Source organism: Phasianus colchicus, chromosome 26 (genome assembly GCF_987193195.1).
Source record: "Phasianus colchicus chromosome 26, bPhaCol1.hap1.1, whole genome shotgun sequence".
NCBI classification, from domain to species: Eukaryota; Metazoa; Chordata; class Aves; order Galliformes; family Phasianidae; genus Phasianus; species Phasianus colchicus.
Genome location: NC_143461.1, coordinates 2317256 through 2335033, shown reverse-complemented (window position 1 = coordinate 2335033; position 17778 = coordinate 2317256). Strand labels below are relative to the sequence as shown.

Sequence of the window (17778 nt, the reverse complement as noted above, 5' to 3'; positions counted from 1 at the left end):
GCTCTCAGCTCACGGAAGCCCTGATCCTTCATGCACCATCCTGCTGCAGATGGGTTGATGGCAGCTCTGGGTTCCAAAGGCCGCTGCTACAAACCCCAAAAAATTCTTTTTGCAAAGTTCACCGAAACTGGCGCGACTGGAGAAGCGTTTCCATGGTTTCTTTGATTTCTCTGCCCCTCCGGATTTCCTGCCAGGCACCTCAGATTTAAGCAGCAGCTCCGTGCTGCAGAGAGCAGCCTGTGAAGCACTGCTGCTGCTGTGCTGTGAAGTTTCCTGCAGCAAGGAGGGAAAGCTGGCAACACACTTCCAGGCTTGGACATCCCTCTGCCCTTTTCCCAAAGCCTCCAACCCTTGATGCTTGGCCTCCAGCCATGCAACCTCTGTGCATGGTGCATCAGCAAGCCCGAGCCCTGCAGCGCTGCATTTGCCAGCCGTGCAGAGGCACAAAGCAATCACTGTAATTTACTTCTGCATATTAATATGGTCAGCGGCGGTTCCTGGTCAATTCAGCCTGCTTTGCTTGCAAGATGTCTGAAGCCAGACATGCTGCAGGAGGAGGCAGCCCGTGCAGCCCCAGGTCACGCTGCAGACTGCATCATCATGGATTTACACTGTGGGGAATCGTCTGCAGGCTCTGAGCCAGCAGCGTGCACTGCAGGGTTTGGGGGAAGGGAGGAGGCAAAGGGTTTGTGCATCATTGTGGAGTTGGAATTGGAGTGGTTATTAGCAATAGAGAGCAGATCCGTAAGTGCAGAATAAGTAGGAGATGGCCCAGCAGTGGGGGAAGTGATGGTAGCAGCAGGTGTGCACCGTGGGAGGAAGGAGTGCTCTGGTACTGCGTGGGCAGCACTGCACAGGGCTATCGAGTAGGCACGTGCATGCCAAACCTTTGGTGTATTTTAAAACAGGAATGCTCTTCCTCTAAGCCTTGTGTGGTTAGTGCCGACCACAGGACTTCCCAGAGCCTTCCTAATTTCCTTTCCATCGCAGGGGGCTGCGAGCAGTCACGCCCTGGAGCAGCTTTGTTGCAGGTGAAACCTTGCTGCTGAATGGCAGTTCTCAGTATAAGTTGGTTATCAATTAGAAAATTAAAAGAAAAGAGAGGGAGAAAGGCAAGGCAAGCTGTGCACGGGACTAACTTGCCTTCCTGCAGCATTTTGCAGCTTTCTCCAACGTACCCCATGTGTGCAGGTGACCCTTCTGCGTGGGCAGATGAAAAGTGCTCCCTCTGGGAGGAGGAAGGAACGAAAAGGCGTTTGAAATTCACACCGGTTTGAGGCAAGTGAATGATACTGAATTCATTTGGTAAAAAACTTCAGGAGGGACTTTGGGATTTGGAGGGGGATGGTTTTGTTCAGAGGCTGACCGGGTTAATGCAGTGTTAGTGCAAAGGGAGCATCCTGGGACCCTGCATAGCACAGCCCCTTGCAAATCGTTTTCCATCTCATTCAGAATGCTTCCTTGGAGCTGCAGGGGCTGAGACATTCGATAGAAACTTCTGGCATCTGGCACAGCAGGAGTGCAGTGTGCAGCACAGAGGTGCTCGTGGTGCTGCTCCTGATTCTGGCTTTTCTTTTGCATCCTAGCAGAGGGGAGAGGCTTGTTCCTAACACGAGAGTGCTGAGCACAAGAAAGGCACAAAATCAAAGGGTGGGTGCTGCCACAAAGCTGCAAGGTTGACATCTGCCCATTTCTGAGGAAGAACCTTGTGTATCAGCTCCTATAGAGCAAGTGGGATTGACAGCTCCTGCTAGGTGTGCTCAGAGCCTACAGACACGTCTCTGTGCCAGAAGTGCTTCAGATTACGACCTGCAGTGAAAGCATGCAAAAGCAGTGGGGAAGACAGAGAGAGGGATCATCTCCTGTCTGTGCTGGGACGGTCATCAGTTGTGTGACAGCAGGTCCTTAAGGAGCTGAGTTGTCCTGGCTGCTCTCAAGCCTTCCTGCTACATGAGGGAGAGCACACAAATCTCCCCTCGCTTCATGGGATCTATTAAATGCTGCCATAAAACTACTGCTGCTGAGCTGCAGTTGGTGCTGCAGAGGGGGAAAGCTGCTTTCTGTGTAGCGATGGTGGGGGTTTGGCTGCACCAGGTGGCAATATGGAACCAAGGCAATAGAAGAGCACCCCAAGCCTCATTGGCACAAGGTTGGTTCATCCTGCTGAGGATTCAAACATAGAATCATAAAATGAGGAAGGCTGGAAAAGACAGACCTCTCAGATCCCCAAGTCCAACCCCAACCCACCCCACCATGCCCACTGACCACGTCTGTCAGAGCCACATCTCTACTGTTCTTGAACATCTCAGGGATGGTGACTCCCACCTGCCAGCATCCGAAGAAACAAATGGTACCTATAAGTAGGAATAGCCTTTAGAACACTGGGGATTTGGGCCAAGACTTGCTGCAACAGGAAACAAGCTCAGATCCAATCTTACATCAGCTCATCAAGAGGCAGCTTGACCTTTAGGAGGCAGTTGGTGTCACCTGGAGGGTGTTGTAAATGTGCTGTGTTTGGCTGCATCCTGGGACCTTTTGCTAATGAAAGTGAGAATTCATTCAATTAGCCAGGTTTCCCAGGGAGAAAAGGTCAGCATTATTTCCATCTGCGCCAGCCCCCTGACAACCAGAACATCCACGAAATTAGGCTGCCACTAAAAATTAATTACATTTGCCTGAGCACCCTTATCAATAGTGCAGGAGCATAGAGGGGAAGCTCAAAGGTCGCTGGGGTTCTCATGTCCAATGGCGTCATTAAAACTGTCGAGTTCACAACATGCTCCAGTTTGTTGTGAGCTGCTCTTTGGGACTCTCAGTGCAGTGCTGGAAGGATCAATCACAGCTGGTGCAAATGCTGTTTGTTCATCTCATGCAGTGGAGCAGGTTCTGCTGTTTCCCAGCAGGTTGTCCAGGGGTTGATGCACCTCAGCTTGCCCCAAGGGCTGGTGCTGGCCATGCAGCATGGCTAGAGGAGAGAAGAAACTATTTTGGGAAGGAGAGATTTTGACTTGATGTTAAAATGAAATGCTCGTTGGCATTGACAGTTGGGAGAAATGTTTATTGGTAGCCAGTCTAGGAATATGGAGCCAAAACCAGTGCTTTGCACCTGTCAAGAAGAACATCTTAGCTGCTTTGGCTGCCAGTGAGCAAGCATGAGCTTGAAATGTGTGGGCAGTTTGTAAAGGATTTTCTCACTGGGCAGCACCAGAGAGCGCAGAGCATCCCTGTGCTTCATCCATCTGTCCCTCTGGTCCTCAGTGCGAGCCTGGTGCTGAAGTCCTGCCTCATGAACCTGGTTTTAGCCCTTTCCAGTGCAGTCAGCACACCACACAGTGTCCACGAGGTCCATTTTGTGCTGGTGTGGTTACCCTGAGACACCCAGAACTGCAAAAATAAAATCACAGTGCAAGGCAAAGTGCATATATGCTGCAGGTATTGCATCCCTTCCTTCCCCAGTGCCACATCCCCCTTACAGACATGTTCAGATGTGGATGGGAAAGCTGCTGCTGCTGCTGTTCTCCTGCTTTAAAAAGAGGAGAAGGGTTTGTCCTCAGTGGGACTGGAGGCTGCAAGCACACCCAGGTGTCCCCAGTCACGTCACAAAGATTGTAAATGTATCTCAGTGACTTAATAAGGAAATCCTTCAAAGGATGTAGGTCCTCCAAAAGCTTCTCTTAAAAGGAAACGAGAAAACAACCCAAAGTCCAGAAGTGTTCATTTAAGGCAGAGCTAAAGGAATAAAGACTAGAAGCTGGCTTTGGGAAGTCTGGCAAAGCAGAGATAACGCACCTCGAATCACAGCTCCGTGTTACAAAGCAGTGTCATGCAGCATTACAATTAAACACCCATTTCATGCTGCTGTTTTCATTTGAGCCTTTGTGGCTGGTGTGTGAAGTTAAGTGTCCTTAGCCCAGGGAGATGCTCAGAATAACAGAAATTTGTTATAGGGAGTGAGGAGACAGGAGAGGGGCTGGGAATGTGCAGTGCTGTGGCTGTGGGGCAGTGCCCATAGCTTCAGCCAAGGCAGCAAGGTTCTGGGGCTGCTGTCTGCAGACTGAGCCCCAGCAGCCACAGATGTGCCTGCCAACATCCATATTATTATTATTATTATTATTATTATTATTATTATTATTATTATTATCTTCTGTGCTCTGGCCCTGTGATATCAGTGATTCTGGTGAGGTATGGGGATGCTCCTTGGCGTGTTTTAGGTGAATATAACCCCTGTCATTACCTCTGGGTAATTACCTCCTCTTTGGGCTTTACCATTGCCTGAGTATCTTCATTCCCCTCCTGGAAGATGAAAAGCTCAGCACATGTTAATCAATCTCATGGAGGCACCGGGAGACTTTGTGGCTATGAAGCACTTTGAAGATAAAAATCTCTTGCAAGTGCTAATTAAATTTAATTTCATTAATCTCTTTGGTGCAGGGATCATCCTCTTGCTCCGACTTTGTCCATCCCGTAGCAGCAGGGGTTCTGTCAACGTTTGAGACCTCCCAGGCACTTCCTGAGAGTAATTTTAGTAATCTCTGCATGGTGGAGGTGGATAGCAGTGGGAGGGTTATTCCTTTCCCGTAGAAGCATTTCCATCATTCTAAGGGTTTCCTCCAATTTTTGGTGTCCATACGTAACTCTTCATTTCGCCATCACCACATTTTCATTGTTCAGCATCACCAAATTTTCACAGTCTTTCGGTGACAGCTCCCTCCTTGCTCATTTACAAGACAAAAAAGCCAGTGGTCCATGCTGAGCATCTCTAAGAGCACAGCTCTGTCTGCGCTCTGTCTCGTTGCAAGAATACAAAGTGCCTGGGGGAGTCACGGATGGCAAAGAGCATCCAGAGAGCTGTGCTGGATGGCTGGAGAGCAGGCAAAGACTGTCTGAGCAGAACAGAAGAGTGGAAGAAGAAAGCGTGATCAATTATTCAGCCTTTATACAGGTTGAAAGGAGGGCAGAGAGAGTCAGAGCTGATCTCTCATCAGCTGGCAGAGCATCATTTGTAGCTCTGCAATCATGGATCCCTAATGGTCGAATGTGAAGAGGGATGATGGAATGGGAGAGAAAATCTGGAGTGCTGTGAGGTCTTCATTTGCTCAGATGGGGCTTGGGGGGCTTTGGTTGGAGCTCCAGGCATCGCAGTGGCACAGCCATTGCCCTTTACTGCCATGTGGGGTCTTCTGCTGGATGTCTTCTCCTCCAGTTGTCCGTGAAGGAGTGAGGGAAACAAACCCATCTCTACTGGAGAGTCAGGGACAAGTAGATGACAATCCTGCAGAGTTTGGCAATGGCTTCCCTGGGAAGAGTTCCTAGAGTTGCATCCCTGGGGCAGGAGTGGGTTTCGGTCTCCCATGTGAGATGTTCCCACCTGTGATGGGGCTGGGTGACTTTCCTGCTCAGTGGACAGCAGAATGAGATTGCAAAGCCATGTAGCGATACAAACGAGCTGTTAGAGAGCTGTGTGACACGCAGAGCCATCACTACCTTTAGAAAAAAAAAGAAAACAAAGCATTTGGGGGCTATTTAGGGTTGTGTTTGGCATGCAGCCGCTGGGACGTAGAGTTTGCTACCAAATGCACTGAAAAACTGGGGAGCTTTACGAGAGAGAGGGCTGCGACTGTGTTTTGTTTTATCGGATTTAATATTTTTGTTGTAGTTATTACTTCCACTACTACTATTTAAGTGGAAGCTTATAAAGATTAGAAAGGGAAATGCCATCTGCGAAAGTTGGCCGAGTGACAAATTATATTACATGATGTCGTTACTCAAATATTTTGGAGAGTGTGAACAGCGGAGAAGGGAAGCGATTGCCATTGCCTTCTGTCAGATGTGTGTGTACAGACGGGAAAGTCTCTTCTCTTTCCAATGCAAGGTCAGCATGAGAAAAGCCAGGCAGCAATTCCTCCAGCATTGGCCTCATCCACTGGGGTAGTCATAGAATTATAGAATCATAGAATGGGTTGGAAAGGACCACAATGATCACCTGGTTCCAACCCCCTGCTATGTGCAGGTCATCAACCAGCAGACCAGGCTGCCCAGAGCCACATCCAGCCTGGCCTTGGATGCCTGCAGGGATGGGGCATCCACAGCCTCCTTGGGCAACCTGATCCAGTGCCTCACCACCCACTGAGTCTTCCCAAAGGCTCCTAAATGAATGCAGTGCTCCTTGCTTTTCTGCAATCTCCAGTTTCCTCAGAGCCAGGGACCTCCCTCCATCACTTTTCCAACCCCCAGGACATTCAGGTCACGTAGGTCTTAGTCCAGTGTAATTCAAGGGTAGAGCTAAACTAGCTCCACATTGCAGCCCCAGCGTGAGCAGTATCAGAGCCAATTCTGGAAGAGAGAAGATGGCAAAAAATCCTGTTTATTTCAGTGATACCCTGATGGAGATGCATTTGTCATGCTGCGAGTTCTTATCTGAGCATGTTCCCAAGGGAAAAATTGACACATTTTAAGGATACACAGCAGTTTGTTATATTCTGTCCCAGGAGCCAGCAGCAATTTATCTTCAGTGTCTCACACTCCTGCCCTCCAGTGCAGATATTTATTTCTGTAGATAGCAATGGCCTCATGGGCTTGTTAGTATGGATGTTCTGTGGGCTGCCATAAATATTGCAATAGTAAAAACAATAATTAAGCATTATTGCAGCAATACAACTTCATACCGAGCTTAAGAAAGCCACAAGCTCATAAGCAGGATCCCTCTCACCTCTGGCTTCTGGCTCTAACCCATCCCATTGCAGCCAAGGGAGGGGACCACGTTGTTGGGAGTTGGGTTTGGCCATTTTGCTTCCCCACCATGGGATATGGATACACAAGAACCCATGTGAGACGTTGATGTAAGAATAATGGGCAGCAGTGCTGGGACTCTCCTTCTGTACCCCAGTACAGGGCCATAATTAAGCTTTCCAGGGGCAAAATTTTCTCTTCAGGTTGGAATTGGGGTCTGTAAGACACTGTCGTGGTGCAGATCATTGGGGTCAGGTGAGACAGGGGGATGTGGAAGGCAGCTTTTGCATCTTCATAACCCAGGGGTCTTCTTGACCACCTGGCTTTGCTTATGAGGAGCTGCATCTCTGGACCCCAAAATCCCTGTTGCTTCCAAACCGTTTGATTTCCGTACTGAGCTTCTTCATCATCAGTTTATTTAGCTTTGGTTTTGTTTTATTTTATTTTATTTACTTATTGCAAACATTTTCCTGTTGATGGAAATGCTCCCTTCTGCTGTTTGCCTTGGGTGTATTCATAAAGAGGGCTCATATCCATGTTCAGCCTTCGTCTCACCACACACTGCACAACCCAACCTGTGCTGGACTCCTCCCAAACTTCAGGCTCTGCCCATCCCTGTGGTGTGCTCCTCTCATCACCCCATCCATCCTGCAACCAGAACCCACGATGGTATTCCTGATGTACTTTCACTACCAAAGCTCTCTTAGATCGTTTAGGTTGGAAAAGTCCTTTGAAGTCATCAATTGCAGTCTTCATCCAGACCTGCCAAGTCCCCATGTTTTAAGGTCCATTCCAACCCATTCATGCTGTGATTCAGTGATTTTATGAACTCCAGCGACCGTGGTCAGCTCTGAGATGGCAAAAAAACAAAGAGCTGAGCACTCTCCTTGCTCTGCCTCTTTGCAAACTCCACCTCACCTCCCCAAAATCTGGTTCAAGCCACATCTCATGCTCCATCCAGCTGCTCTAATTCACCTCTCTCCTGCTACCCCTTCCTCACCACGCCTTGTAAAAGCTCAGAGGTAACTTCTGACATCAACCCACCATTCGTCAACTTAAACCTCCAGGTTAGCAGTGATGGATTTTCTTTATCCACCCCCTCCAGCAAACTTCCTGGCAGCTCAGTGGGCTGCCCCGCTTCCCCAGCAGTGCCACAGAAGATGTGATTTTCACAGGTTATTTTTATCAGAAGGAAATATTAGACTGCCTGCTGCCATACGAGATCCGTCCGTGCCCTGCTGGCCTCGCCGTGGGCAGCAACACAATGCAAATATTTTTATATATAGCATCCTCCATATGCGGCGGTGTGAGAGGAGAGGGCTGGGGGACAGCAGGGGTATGGCAGTTTGGGGGCTGGAGGTGCTGATGTTGCAAGGGAGCAGCAAGGATTTTTCTGTAAGATGGGGCAAGCCTTGGCTGTGCAAAATAAGGAAGAATGATTGTCTGGACAGCAAGGGCTCAGTGGAGTTTGAATGATGGGAGTGGGGAACGTGTGCGAGTGGGGAGCTGAGATTGGAGGAGCCCCCATGCTGACACGCTGTTGGGGTAAAGATTACTGAGTGGGGAATGTTCTAAGGAAATGGGGAGGAACCAGAACTCAGTGTGGGAATGTATGAAGGAGAGTCACTGGGATTCAAGTGTAGGGTTTAAAAGCAAAATCCTAAATATCTCCAGCATGTCCTGCAGCTGAAACGTTGCTTTAAATGTGAGATCGACGCTTACCTGCTTTTCTCCCTGTCATCAAGCGGGGATCTGGGGGCTCTTTTTTTATTTTTCTGCCCTTTCCTCACTTCTGAAAAAGTCATCTGTTGACTTTGGGTCCTTCCTGGCCTACACTCACACAAATGCATGAGCAAGAGGAGCATTTCCCTCGCTGATGTACCTGAAATACTTAGTTAATCTGGTTATTTTTTCCCCGCTTGGGCTGATAGAGTAGCTCTTTCCTGGCATTTTGTAGTCAAAAAACACATCTGATGTGCATCCTTTTCCATTAAAAGAAGTGTTTATTTAGTCACCGAGTTCACTGAAGTGCTTGGAAATTACATCACTCAAAACACTGACATTTATAGGCAATGCAAATTAAATAGACATAACCAGAGATGTCAGAGCATGCCAAGTCAAGGTTTCTCCAGGCAGCGAGACCTGCTCTGCCCGTGCCTTTCTTCAAATGTCCTTGCTCCAGTGCTGGTTTTATTGAATGCCTCTCTAATTCTGGAGCCTTTCCACCCAGCCTGGCTCTGTCTTGAGAAATTGCTTCTCTCCAAAAGGATGCAAAATGAATAGAGCTGTCCCCTGAGTGGGGATGTGGCTGCAGGGTCTGGTGGGGAGTTTCTTCCCAGAGATGGGCTGGTGGAAAATGAACAGTTGTAAGCAGTTATTACTCATCAGAGCGGCTGCAAAGTGATAAAATCCTGCAGGTGCTGGGGAGGTGCACGCTCAACCAGAGAGGGAACTCACATCCCTGCAGGATGAAGAAGCAGCAGGAACAAAACCCAGCTGGGTGCCTCTGAGAAGCATCCCTTGGCATGGAGAATTCAGCACTGATGCTATGTATCTGTCCAACAACCTCTGTACCTGTGCTGGCACGCACCCTGTAGATCCTCATTGCACATGAGGTTGTCCCTTGCTTATGCCCACCCCCATTTCTCTATTTCTTCTTATTCTGTCCCACTTTGTTGCACCCTCCCGTGGAACCACACTCCCAAGGAAGGTGTCCCCATCCCATATGGGATGTAGAGGTGTTCCCCATGCACCAGTGATGCTCAAGGCTGGCAGATCTCCCTTGTACCTCCCAGAACCTCCAGCTTGCTAAACCACATCTTACAATAGCTCTGCATAATGCAGCTGGGATGGCATCTCCTTCCCATGTGCCCGAGGACAGCAGCATTGCCAGGACCCAGCCTGGGCGCTGGGAGATCTGCTTCCATCTGGCTCCTCATGAGCTGAAATTAGCAGCAGCTTTCTGACTGTTTAATATTTCAAGATGTTCTGGGCAAAGCAGCGAGGCTCCTGGGGAGGGAGGATGGAGGGATGTGCAAGAACTGTTTCTGTGCCTTTAAAATGTGGCCTTTGTCAGTATTATTGTTGTTATATATATTTTAAGCTTCTTTCTGTTCCTTGCTGAGATGCAGCTGGCAGATGGGAAGCCCTGGGGGGAGCCCCCTCTGTGTGGGATGCAGGCAGCAGCCAGAGGGAGCAGCTCTCCCCTCCTCACTTCACCTTTCAGGCAGCATTTCAGCTCTGGGGACCCCATCCCCTTTTCAGCTCTCCTCCTTCCTGTGATCTCCCATCTGTGCAGCATGCAAATCCTATAGGATGTGGAGGTGGGAGGTGAGTATTTATCCCTTCTTCCCCCAAAAAAACAGCCCTAAAAGCAGAATCACCCAGCAGGACTGACCCTCCCTGCCCTGCTGTGACCTCGCAGTGAGGATACAGGTTAGGAGATGTTTGTTTTGTTTGTTAAACTTAACAGGGGTTGAAACAAGGAACTGCAATATTCATTGCGGGCTCCATGCCGTCCACTGAAACCACTTTAACATCCCCAGTCTCGGTTTGCTCCTTATATTATGTAAGAGGCTTTTTAATAATATACTTTGAGACATATGGCCCCTCAGATTTAGTATGCAAATGCAATATGCTTAACTAAAAATAGCTGCTATGCTTAATGTAGTTTATTATAACACCTTCTGTTACTTGGTGAGTAATGGAGCGCGGCTGCGCGGTGTGGAGCTCGTAATGGAGGGAGCAGGGGAGCAGCCCCCAGCCCTGAGCTCCTGCCCTCCCCCACCACAGACACTGGTCATGGAGCAAAAATCACCCCAGTAAGTGTTCACTGGGGTGGTTAAGGTAAGAAAAGTTTTGCATCCCACCAAGATAGAGTGTTGCCTTACATCCCGGAGCGTTACCTCGGGTTTTGGAGTATATATCCTGCATGACTTCCTATCTCAGTTTATCATGTAGGAGTCATGCAGTGCCCAAATCCCACCACAGTGATGGTTTTGCACAGTCTCATGTGGGATGCAGTACTCACCTCACAGGCACAGGGCTTCTTTCCCTTTCCTTTTCCTTTTCCTTTTCCTTTTCCTTTTCCTTTTCCTTTTCCTTTTCCTTTTCCTTTTCCTTTTCCTTTTCCTTTTCCTTTTCCTTCTTTTCCTTTTCCTTTTCCTTTTCCTTTTCCTTTTCCTTTTCCTTTTCCTTTTCCTTTTCCTTTTCCTTTTCCTTTTCCTTTTCCTTTTCCTTTTCCTTTTCCTTTTCCTTTTCCCTTTCCTTTTCCCTTTCCCTTTCCTTTTCCCTTTCCTTTCCCCTTCCCTTTCCCCTTCCTCTTCCCTTTCCCCTTCCCTTTCCCTTTCCCTTTCCCTTTCCCTTTCCCTTTCCCTTTCCCTTTCCCTTTCCCTTTCCCTTTCCCTTTCCCTTTCCCTTCCCCTTCCCCTTTCCCTTTCCCTTTCCCCTTCCCTTTCCCTTTCCTTTTCCCTTTCCCTTTCCCTTTCCCTTTCCCTTTCCCTTTCTCTTTCCCTTTCCCTTTCCCTTTCCCTTTCCCTTTCCCTTTCCCTTTCCCTTTCCCTTTCCCTTTCCTCTTCCCTTTCCCTTTCCTTTTCCCTTTCCCTTTCCCTTTCCCTTTCTCTTTCCCTTTCCCTTTCCCTTTCCCTTTCCCTTTCCCTTTCCCTTTCCCTTTCCCTTTCCCTTTCCCTTTCCCTTTCCCTTCCCCTTCCCCTTCCCCTTCCCCTTCCCCTTCACCTTTTCCTCTCCCTTCGCCTTCCCCTTCCCCTTTCTCTTCCTCTTCCTCTTCCCCTTCTCTTTCCCCTTACCCTTCTCCTTACCCTTCCCCTCACCTTTAAAGGTCCCTTCCAATGATTCTATGATTATTTTGGCCTCTCTGTGCAAACCCCTACATGCTGAAGCCAAGAGCAGCACCAACCAGGTGTCATCTCATGGTGATGAATATATCTGGATCACAACAATGTTCCTGTCCCCTCCACAGAGCCACTGAGGACAATGAGCCCTCTGTGCTCCCATCACAGCCCCAGGAACTTTCCAGATGCAAGATTTCTGACCGTATTCACCAAAGGTGTGATTTCTTAGCTGGGGGAATGATTCAGTAGAGATGCTGTATTCCTGTTGGTTTCTCAGCTCTGGAAGGGAACACCTGAATTTCCCATTGGGTTTCTGTAGTGTGTATTGTAGCTGCTGGTGGGGATGAAGGAATTGCCTAGCTCAGTGGGCTGTGGGAAGCTGCAATGTGTTGGCTGTGACTCATCCTGTTGTAGGCATTGCCCTGGGATGGGATGAATCACTCTGGGGCTGTCACTTTGCTCCTGCAATGGAGGGAGATTCAGCAGGGTACAGACTGATCTCGGCTCAGTGCAGCAGCAGCACAGCCCCCTGCCATGCCTCCAAGCATAGAAAACAGAGAAAACAGCCCCATTCCTTAAGGGGCTGCATGGGAGGGAGCAGGGGGTGAAGCTGGAGGTGATGTCCTTGTCCCAGTGGAAGGAACAAGGTTGGGGAACCTGTGGCAATAACCAAAGGGCTGAGTGGTCTCCATCAGTCCTCTATATAGGACCCACTGAATGCAACACCAGCCATCCCATCATGAAGGGCCACACATGGGTGGTTGGGTTTCCCCTCTCCTCCAGCCCCCACAGGGACATTTTTCCCTTCTCAAGCATCACCCCCTTCCCACCCAGCCTTATTAGACAACACCCCAATGGGCACTTTGTCCCTAGGTCACCCCAGGGAAATTCCTCATCCCCACTTCCTCCCAAGCAGCCAAAGCAGAGCCCAGAATAGCAAAACATGCAGGACAAATGTTTAGAGATTGTTTTCAGTGGGAAAGTTGTGTTGGCTCCATTGCCTGTCAGGCGGATGTTGTCAACCCCCCCCCCCCAAAACCCTACTGCAAATACTCTTATTTCAGCCTCACTTCATCTTGTTACCAAGCAACTTTAACTGCAGAAAAACACAGCACATCCACGGGAACAAGAGCATGCACAAGGGATCAAGGCTGGTTTTGCTGTAGTTAAATGGATTTCTGTGTAATTCCATATTTTCTCCTGTTGAGCTCAGCTGTACAGCTTTCCAGGACTTACCTTCCCATGACTTTTTGTAATCAATACATTTTTGTCTAGCAAAAAATGTGAGAGCATTACGCATTTGCCGGAGCTTTGTGCACAAGCACAATGTGTTTGTGGCAGCAAAACCCCTACAAGCTGCTCCATGTGAGGCCAGTATGGTCAACCAGTGCCCCTGAGCCTCCCAGATGCGTTTGACACTTCATCTCCATGCCATCACTGTGCCATCAATCCAACCAGAAATACAACAAACACAAGTAATCAGCATCTTTGCTCCGACCCATCCCAGCAATCAGGTTTATGTGCTGCTCTGCTCCACGAAAGAAGCTCTGGAGCAAAATTACTCACTGTGCACACGCTTCCCTTTTATTTTTCTTTTCTCCCCCTTTTTCCCCTGCCACATTTCTGCGTTGTCTGACAATGGTTTGCAGCTCATGGAGGGATTTATGGGGACACTAGGCTGGTGGTGACAAGGACATGGCCATGCAACATGAATTGTGCTTTACAGAGTGGAGAAGAGGCACTGGAAAATATTCCAGCCTACCAACCTACAGACTGGAGAGTTGGGCGGAGAGGAACCTGTTGAGTTTTAACCAGAGCAAGCATAGAGTCTTGTACCTGGGGAGGAATAACTGCATACATCAGTACAGGTTAGGGGATAACCTGAAGAGAGGAGCTCTGGGGGTCCTGGTGGACAGCAGGTTGGCCATGAGCCATCAGTGTGCCCTGGTGGCCAAGAGGGCCAATGGGATCCTGGGTTGCATTCAAATGAGTGTGGCCAGGAGGTCGAGAGAGGTGATCCTCCTCCTTTGCTCTGCCCTGGTGAGGCCACATTGAGTGTAACTGTGTCCAGTTTGGGGCTCCCCAGTTCCAAAAAGACAGGGATCTCCTTGAAGGAGTCCAGCATAGGGCCACAAAGATGGTAAAAGGCCTGGAGCATCATTTGTATGAGGAAAGACTGAGTGACCTGGGTCTGGTCAGCCTAGGAAAAGACAACTGAGAGGGTGGGTTTATAAATATCTGAAGGGAGGTGGGAGGCAAATGGATGAGGCCAGGCTCTTCTTGGTGGTGTGTAGGGACAGCACAAGGAGTACTGTCCTCAAACTTGTGCATAGGAGGTTCTGTACTGACACGCAGAAGAACTTCTTTATGGTAAGGGTGATGGAACACTGGGACAGGCTGCCCAGAGAGGTGGTGGAATCCCTTTCTGTGAAGATAGTCAAGACCTCTCTGGGCACCAACCTGTGTGACCTATTGTAAGGAACCTGCTTTAGCAAAGGGGATGGACTCAATGATCTCTTGGGGTCCCTTCCAACCCCTTTGATTCTGTCATTCTGTGACTTCAGTAGCAACACTGCACCCATTCTACAGATGGGGAAACTGAGGCAAAGAATGAGGAGCATCCGAGGGGAAACCAAACCTCCTAGCTCAGTGCTCTATCCAAACTAAACCTGCAGGTCCCCTGTATAGACATAGTTGAGAAACCATGGACCAGGCTGAGCCGGGTGGGATCTGCTTTGTTTCTCTCCAAGCAGAGGTCACTTCCAAAGCTGTGCACCCTGCAGCAGGCAGTGCTCTGCAGCCAGCCTGAAGCACATGCTGAATTCATCCCACTTTAATTAACGCTCCTGTAATCCTTCAGCAAAAAGAGCAGCTCAGGATTTGTTTGGAAACACTGCCCTGTGTACAGTAATGTGTATTTGTGTATTTAAAAAGGCAGTCATTAAGGGGATTTTTTCTATTCCCCATATGGGCTGCATGAAGAAATGAATGTATACGTGCTGCTCTCTGAAAAAAAGGATTAGAGATTGGATGAAGGTCTCTGCTTGGGCTTCCCAAAATCATGACATTGGTCTAAAAATGATATGGTACAAACCAAACCCCAATTCCCTTGAATTTATCTTTAAAATCTCTCTGGCACCTGAGCCAGCCGAAGGTTTTCAGTAGTTTCATATCACCTGTGTTTCCTGCAGAAGGAGCAATGAAGAGATGTGGATTGGTGGGGAAATACTGGTGACAGGTGGACGGTTGTGTTGGGTGATCCTGGAGGTCTTTTCCGACGTGGTGATGCTGTGATTTTATGATTCTGTGAATGCTCCTGTGCTTCTGGCAGCCTTTCTAAACAGCGCCGCTTATTTTGCTCTTCTTGTTTTTATCAGCGACGAAAATTAATAACTGTTTGTTTTAAAACCAGACTTTGTTCTACAATGTAGTAAATCCATTCCCTTCCCCGTGCGTGATTACACATGGTTTCCAGCCAGGATTTTCTACGTTAAATTGCAAAGCCTGTCACATTTTAAGTCTTTTGCAGATACTCGCAGGCCATATCTCGTTTGCTTGCTCACGTTCTGGATGCACAGTGGTTTATCCACGGAGACAGAGCAGCGCACAGGAGGAAGTGCACAGTGCACTTGGGGAAAATGCCTGGAATTAAGTCAGGGCTGACCCAGGGAAATGTGAGGCAGATGCAGAAATGGGCAGAATAATTTCGGACCGAAAGTGTTTCGACAGAACAGCTCCCGTTGCCCAACAAGTGCAGCTTAAATACAAGCTTTCTCCTCCAACTTGTCAGGTAATTAGTGAAGGAAGCATATGGCATCGCCTGGAAGTGTTGGAAGGGGATCAACACCAGACAAAGCTGGGGAGGGTTGGGTGAGTGGGCGTCACGTGGAAATAATGGGATCGGGAGGAGCGGGAGGCGGCGATGGAAGGGGTGGAAGCCTGTGGTTCTGGCATATGGCTGCCTTGGCAGTGATGGGGTGGATGAGGATGCTGGGTGTTCCCAAAGACTCGGTGGGAAAGCTCCTTTCCTCTCACTGTTTTGAGGAGCTGCTGCTGCTGAGGAGGTGGTGGTGGGGAGGGGATCTTCAGTGAGGATTGTGCGTGTGGGCAAGTGCAGGGCTTGAGCAGCCAGACAGGGAGCCTGGGCATGCCAGCATGCACCCAGTGTCCCTTGGAGGGAGATTAGCCAAATTATGGGAGAACAAGGCAAAGGCAAATACACCAGGTTTTTATTGTGGCTCTTGGTAATAGGCTTCATAAAACCACAGCATGGTTGGGTCGGAAGGAACCTCAAAGCCCCCACAGCCACAGCCCTGATGTGGACTGGCTGCCCCCCCACCAGCTCAGGCTTCCCAGAATCCCACCCATGGCCATGGGAACCTCCAGGGATGGGGCACCCACAGCTCTGGGCAGCAGTGCCAGGGCATCAGCACCCTCTGAGTAAAGAATTTCCTCCTAACTCTCTCGCCTTTTAGTTTAAAACCATTCTCCCATATCCTCTCTTATCCTGTCCTTACCTTGCCTTGGTAATAGGGCTGTGTTGTTTGCACCAACTGCCATCATGAGGATGGCAGAGAGAATTCAGATCATGGTCACCGTGTCTTGGCAAAACTGTGGTTACTTGGGCAACTGTGGTTACTTCCAATCTTGTTCCATGAGACTTCAGTTCAGCAATATCCCAAACAAACTCATCCTTCCTATGCCGTTATTGCACTGATGTGCCATTTTACATGGGAAACACCTGCAGCTTGCTCATCCACCACAGCATGCAGCAGTGATGCTGCCGTGCCCCCATCGTGACACTACTACTAAAAGCAATTTTGTCACATGGAAATAAAAATACACAATTACCTTGCAGAGGAGTATTGCAAAGCCGATGCCAGGATTAGCACAAGTGCTGGAGGTGTTGATCAATGGGAACGTGTGGTTAAGAGTGAGTGCTGATGCAGATAATACACCTCCAGCTGGTTCAGAGTCCAGCTCCGAATGGTTGGAGCCAGGCACACGGACAGCTTGCTGACCACCTGGATTTAGCAGGAGTATGCGAGACCTGGGGAGGTAACTGATTTAATAAATCCTATTTATCTCCAAATTGTTTTGGAGGTAGAAAAGCTGAGCTTTAAAAAGGTTAAATGCTAATAAATACTAATAGCCTGCTCCAGCTGCTCGTTTGGTAAAGGATGCTGAGATAAAATGCCAGAGAACAGCAGTGGATGCTGTGGGCACAGAGTGTTAAGATTCAAGTGGCCAATGAGTACAGCAACCTCACAATCACAGCAGGGCTTTTTGATGCTGATTGTTCCCAAAAGGTGAAGGAAGTTGTTTATGTTTGGACTGGGGAGTTCAGTGGCACAGGAGGGGCTTCCTGGTTCAGTTTGGCCATGGCTTTGTGTAGCTGAGTGCTGAAACCTCGAGGGATGGGCAGCTATCAAAGTGGTCTGGGGCTAACATTCCTTCCTTCTGGTTTTCTGGCAGTGTTTTGGATCAAATACAGTGCTGGTAAAAAGTTGGAAAGCATGATAAAATAGTAGAAAAATACCAAGGAATAGTAAGCAAAGAAAATAAAGAGTGACTCATCACCAAACAGAAGTTCTTCAGATGCTTAGGCGGCATTTGTTGGCCCTAGGCATGGATTCCTGTTAGTGGGTTGCTGTGTGTTTAGACCATACTATGCATAGCTAATGAGTTCCTTTGTCTCTGAGCCCCCACCTCTTAAACCCACATGCTCCCTGTAGTTGGTTTGGATGTGAGGCTGTAGCAGCAAAGCCGAGGAGAGAAATGTTCTGTGCCCCTGTGGGGGAAGGTGTCTGTGTGATAGAGGAGCCCAGAGTGCTGGGATAGCACAGTCAGGTCTGATTTGCATCCACTAACTCAGCTTCAGAAAGCCTGTTATCAGTTGGTTTAGTGGAAGAGGAGCTCAAGACGTGAGGATGTCACATAAGCCAAAGTGAGGAAACCCATAACAGGGTCATGAGTTTGAGCTGCAAAGGGCCTTGGAGCAACTGAAGCTTGGGGTTTTACACTTGTTTCATTGCAGCATTGCCCATGTTATGTTCCAATAGGTTTCAGGTGTGTCAGTGCCAGAGGTGAGGCTGCGGGGCAGTAGAGATGGGTGCACCCATGCTTTTGGTATCAGAGACCATACAGATACCAGAACTGACTTTTTGGGAAGGAGAAGTGTATTTGTTTCAGTCGTATG

At 48.8% G+C, this 17778-nt stretch overlaps 1 protein-coding gene across 2 annotated transcripts in view; it reads left to right on the top strand.

The window, feature by feature from the left end:
* Positions 1–17778, top strand: part of ASIC2 (acid sensing ion channel subunit 2) — a 416329-nt gene that overhangs the window by 381878 nt on the left and 16673 nt on the right. The gene's annotated exons all lie outside the window — the stretch shown is intronic.